The sequence below is a fragment of the Oryctolagus cuniculus genome, chromosome X (assembly GCF_964237555.1).
Source record: "Oryctolagus cuniculus chromosome X, mOryCun1.1, whole genome shotgun sequence".
In the NCBI taxonomy this organism is placed as follows: Eukaryota; Metazoa; Chordata; class Mammalia; order Lagomorpha; family Leporidae; genus Oryctolagus; species Oryctolagus cuniculus.
Window position 1 is genome coordinate 37,034,696 of NC_091453.1, and position 5,772 is coordinate 37,040,467.

At 55.6% G+C, this 5,772-nt stretch overlaps 1 pseudogene; it reads right to left on the reverse strand.

Moving 5' to 3' along the window:
- Nucleotides 1-5,772, reverse strand: part of LOC100338101 (ras-related protein Rab-14 pseudogene) — a 41,628-nt pseudogene that overhangs the window by 30,445 nt on the left and 5,411 nt on the right.

A 5,772-nucleotide genomic window follows, 5' to 3' on the forward strand; every position in this document is an offset into this window, starting at 1 on the left:
AGCACTTCCATCATGGGACTAAGGCAATGGGCAGGGGCAGATGTTTGGATGGGGTAGGCAAGTCGAGGGAAGGGGTTTCCCAAGTCAGTAAACCCTGACGGGGCCGGCAATGTGGTGAAGAGGGCGAAGCCTCCGCCTGCGGCACAGGCATCCCATATGAGCACCAGTTCAAGTCCCAGCTGCTCCTCTTCCGATCCACCTCTCTTCTATGGCCTGGGAAAGCAGGAGAACATGGCCCAAGTGATTTGGCCCGGTCACCTGTGTGCAAGCCCCAGAAGAAACTCCTGGCTCCTGGCTTTGGATCAGCCAAGCTCCAGCCACTGGGGCCATTTGGGGAGTGAACCAGCGTATAAAAGCCCTTTCTGTCTCTCCCTCTTTCTGTAACACTCTCTCTCTAATAAATAAAATCTTTTTTAAAAAGAAAAAAACCTGTGTTCAGAGCTGAGCAGGTGCTTGAGAGGTGAGACTGGATTCCCATAGTCCTGGGGGACTGCAGATGCAGGGGATCAGAGATGGGCCAGTGTGTGTGCTCCCCAGCAGGAAGAGGCCACCAGGTAGGCACACATTCACCTCTGTGCCCAGAGGCCATGCCTTGCAGCTGTGGTGCCCAACAGAAAATAGCCATGATGCAGTGCTGGCCTCCTGGTGGGCAACACAGGGAAACAGAGATCTGTGCTCCACCGTTTGGACAAAGCCCTCCAGCAAGTATAGAAACCTGACATCGCCATTCCTTTTACAACAGAATTTGGCATTGAGAGAAAGGGGCAGGGCCTGCTGCCTGGACACAGGGAGGCTGAGGGTCAGGGGTGAGTGGGGCAACGGCAATGTGGCATCTTCAGTGAGGTCTGTGCCTTGTCATGGTGCCCATCACCGCCGTGCCAACAGCTGCCCCGCCTCTCCCTCTCCCTGCCTCTGACAAAGCATCTGCGGGGGTCCCAGTGTTCAGGGTGGAGGAGGACAGAAGGAAACCAGCTGGCTGCACGCCTCCAAATTCCACATGCTCAGGAGGCAAAGCAGTGTCGTCCAGGGCAAGCAGAAGTGGGTCCCGCGGTCCCGGGAGCTGCAGGAGGCCTGGTCCCAGTGGCTCCCGGACTGAGCAGCACAGAATCTACCTCCCCATGGAGCAGGAATTCAGTACAACAGCAGCACGGGCCTCAGGTGGGGGTCCCACAAACCCTCCAAACCTAAAGGGGTCCCCACTTTGGTGGGCAGAGCCTGGCACGGGTTCGGGACCAGAAGCTTTCCTCCCAGGCCCAGCGCAGCAGTCACTCCCCAGAAATGGGCTCAGATGGCAGATGCGGGGGCTGCCTGCCCCTGGGGAGGGCAGAAGCTGCTCAGGTCCAGGAGGAGGGTTCTGACGGGGGCCGGGCACAAGGGATAAAGAAAATGACCAGAATGGGCTCTCCGATTCTCAAGCCCCTCCCCCTGTCCCCATCTCTCGCTCTCATCCTGACTCCTCAGATGCCTGCTTCCTCGGGTGGCTCACCAGGCAGGGGACTCTGTCAGCATGGCTCCACCTGACATGTGCTCAGGTCATGAGGACTTCATGGGGCCTACAACACTGACCTTGGAGCTCCAAGCAATGTCAGGCTGCAAGGTCCCTAAGCTCTTGCAGGATCTGCATCCAGGACGTGCGGTCTCATCTGTGGGGAGCTTGTGGCCGTGGGTGAGAGGGCTCTGGGCAGATGAGGGGTCTCTCTCCAAGAGTCTGTAGCTTTCTGATCTGCGCTGGGTGCCGAGTCTCGGGTGGAAGAGATCTGGGCGGATCTCCCTCTGCACCTCAGGAATTGGCTTTGAGCTCTGCTGAGGGGCAGCATGGACAATGTGACCATACTGGAGCCCCTAGGGCTTCTGTTGTCCCACACCTGGAGGTCACAGAGGTTTCTGGAACACAGGATGGGAGGTGGCTGACCGGCGGGAGTGCTGGCACCTGTGACTTCTCTGACTTGCTTTTAAGTGTGCGTGACAGGAACGGAAGGGTTGACACCATCGCGGGCTGGAAGATTTGGGCTGTGTGGAACTGGCTACCACACGGGCCAATCTCTTCCAAGTCCCTTGCACACAAGGTCATGGACGAGGTCTCACTGTCCCAGGCCAGGCCTCTCAGCTGTTCACGTGTCTGCATCCCAGGCTGGCGCTCCAGGATTTTGCACATTGCTGCACCCAAGGTGTGATGTGGGTGAGCTACTGAGTTTCTCCACCACAGGGACTGAAGTCCCTAAAACGCATGTGGGCTGCGCCGTAGGATCTGGGATGCTTCCTGTCTCTACCTCACCGCGGAGCTCTCTGAGTTGTCTCCGTTCCATCCCTTGTTGAGATCTCACCTGCTCTCTCCTAGGTGGTATCTGGGTTGGGAGAGATGCTGGGGGAGTTGGGGTTTGGAGGCCCACAGTGTGAGGTCCCCGAGGGTCTGGGAGTCTGTGTCCAGTGCTCTGTGATGCTGACCAGCGCTGGACAAATGCCCTTCTCGTGGACAAGTCATCTGTGCCCATACTCCCCTTCCCCTCTGAGCCCTGCTCGCTGGGGATGCCCCACACTCAGTTCCCGGGCGTGCTGAGGACTGGGAGGACTCTCACCTCACAGGCCAGGGCACAGGGAGTCTCAAGGCAAGGGGCAAACGTGAGGGTGCTGCTTTCACCTCCTGACACTCCCTCTAATTCTGTAAGGCCACAGAGGACCTCTCAGAGGGCATGGAGGTGTTTCAATGCTGAGTCCCGGCAGCCCGCACAATATAGCACACAGAGTCTCTCCTGAGCAGCACATACGGGGTCACCCACAGCGGAGGGTCAGGCAGGGGACACTGAGCACGTCAGGAGCTGTCAGCTGACGCTGGAGTGAAACCTTCCCCCTGTTCACGACACCAAGAAAAGGCTGAAAAGGAGAGTAAGAAACGAGGAATACGAGGCTGCACATGCTGACACTGGCCCGAGCCAATTCATCACCCACTAGTCTTCTCTTATTCAGGAACCGCCACAACCTGGCTTCTATTGCACATGCTGAGAAGGGAGCTGAGGGCCAAAGAAGAGACGAAACAGAATACATCCAAATTCCTGGAAACTCCCTGTGCTTGGCAATCAGTGCAGCCAGCACTGAGGGCTCCGTCTTGTGGGAGAGCAAAGCCCCAGGCCAGGGTGTGGACCTAGTGGGGAAGAGACCCCTGCCCTCCGGCAACAGACCCCTCTCCTCCTTGATCGTCTGTCTGCAGGCACCCAGGCTCATCAATGCCAAATGCACAGATTCCCTGCCCGGGGTCTTGCAGGCACTGAGGGGAAGGGCAGGTGGGCTCCCCAAACCATCTCCGTAACACAGAAACTGCCTCCTGGGCTGGACCCTGAGGGCATCTGCTGGAAACAAAAGATGCAGGGGTCACAGTCACAGATCAGCAACCTGGGAGGAACCACATGAGCTGCAGGGTAAAAAGTGAAGTGAAGTGACCAGCCTAGGAAGCACAGGGAAAGGCACACTTTGCAGAGGAGGGAGCTGAGCAGATATCCGGGGTCAGCATATTTCAGCACATTCCAGGACCCAGGGAGCAGCTGGGAAACAGCGAGGCAGAGCCTGCCAGACGGACACACGTTGACAACCTATAGATGGCTCACCTGGGCAGCCAGGGGCCCAGGACCGTGTGCTGCACGGAAGGGGCCGCCTGTTGCCTCAGAGTAGCCACACGCACAGCTAGGAGGGGCTCAGACCTCCTGGGAGGGAGGCAGCAGCAAGAGCAGTCAGAAAACAGCAGAGTTTGCTCAGAGAGCAAGGAGGACAACGGACAAGGCTGGCCAAGCTCAGCGGGACTGGACACAAGCGCCCATCTGTGGGATCATGCCCCTTGTCTCAGTGGACATCTGTGCTGTAGCCACACCACACACACCCTGCTCAGACAGCACCCTGGATTCACCCAGCCGGCCCCACGGAAGGTCTCATGGGGCCTACCACTGCCCTGCATGCTGACCTCCTGGGAAACTCTCTGTAACTGACCAGAGCAGCTGCACTGCGAGGCCAGGCCTCAGCCAAGTGCATTGCCCAATGTGCATTTGAAGAATTCGGTAGCCTCACTGATGACGAGTCCTGGAATCAGAGATGGGATGAAACAGAGTCCACCTCCCACATCCGAGGGAGACATTCTGAATATACTGATGTCCTTGTTAAACGGATCCTCCTGTGTCATCCTACTGCAGAGATAAGGGCTACACAAAGAGATGCAGGCTGCTGGCCAAGGCTCCAAGCTCAAAGTCCCTCGCTCACAGGAAACAAGTCTCTACCTAGGGGCCACCTTCAGACGCCGGGATTGCTTAGGGGTTACCGCTGTGGGCAGGTGAGCCCCACACAGACTTGGTGTGGGGAGAGCAATGGCAGGGTTTAATCTAGGTGCCTGGGAACAGAGGAGGGCGCCTGACCCCTCCTCACCTGAGGGGTGGGCGCAGTGAGACAGACTTCCCAGGGCAGGGAGGCGTAGGAAACTGGCACTTTCTTACCCACAGTGTACTGCAAGAGAGTTGCAGAACAGTGGGGTCAATATGCACCAGCCACATCTCCTTTTCTCAGTCCACTGGCCACCAAACCAGCCTGGGGGTCTGGTCACTGTGCAGCCCCTAAAACACCTTCTGCGTCTGATGGCCTCCAAATCCTACCACCTCTTAGAAGGACAAAGGAGATGTGCCCTGGGACTGGGCTGGATTCCAAGGTCCCTACCAGGGCAAAGTGTCTCCCACAGGGCAGCCCTAGACACTGAAATCCTGCTCAGCCGTGAGCCCTGAGGCGAGGCGAGCCTTCACAGAGTGCCTCAGAACTCCCCAGGGCAGCCTTGTCCACTAGGAGCCAGACGTTCACAGGTGGACATGGTGCTGCAATCATGGGACAGTATCTGCATCTCCACAAGGGTCACTTAAGCAAAGTGTCCCGCCGTGAGTGGAACATGGCCTGCTGGAAGGAGGCACAGCCTGGGGTGATTCCAGATCCACACGTGTCGGCATCTGCAGCAGTGAACTAACTGCTTTTCTGGCCATTTCCTCGTCTGTAGAAGCAGGCTAGATGCTTGCCTCTCCGGGTCTTTTGGAAATAACTGTCCACGTGTGGTACACACTACAACCTTCATGGCTTTTTCTATACAAAGCTTTTATTTAATAAATATAAATTTCATAAGTACAACTTTTGGATTATAGCGGTTCTTCCCCCCATACCCGCCCTCCCACCCCCAAACCACACCACCTCCTACTCCCTCTCCCATCCCAGTCTTAAGATTCATTTTTAATTATCGTTATATGCAGATCAACTCTATATTAAGATTTCAACAATTTGTACCCACACAGACACACAAAATATAAAGTACTGTTTGAAGTCAAGTTTTACCGATAATTCTCATTAAGCAAAGATGTCCCACATGGGGAGTAAGTGCACAGTGAGTCCTCTTGTTGATTTAACAATTGACACTCTTATTTATGATGAGAGTGATCACCCGAGGCTCTTGTCATGAGCTGCCAAGGCTATGGAAGCCTCTTGAGTCCACAAACTCCAACATTATTTAGAACAGGTCATAATTAAAGTGGAAGTTCTCACCTCCCTTCAGAGAAAGGTACCTCCTTCTTTGATAGCCCCTTCTTTCCGCCAGGATCTCACTCACAGAGATCTTCCATTTAGGTCATTTCTTTGCCACAGTGTCTTGGCTTTCCATGCCTGAAAAGCTCTCATGGACATTTTAGCCAGATCCCAATGCCTTTAGGACTGATTCTGAGGCAAGAATGCTATTTAGGACATCTGCCATTCTGACTCTGCTGT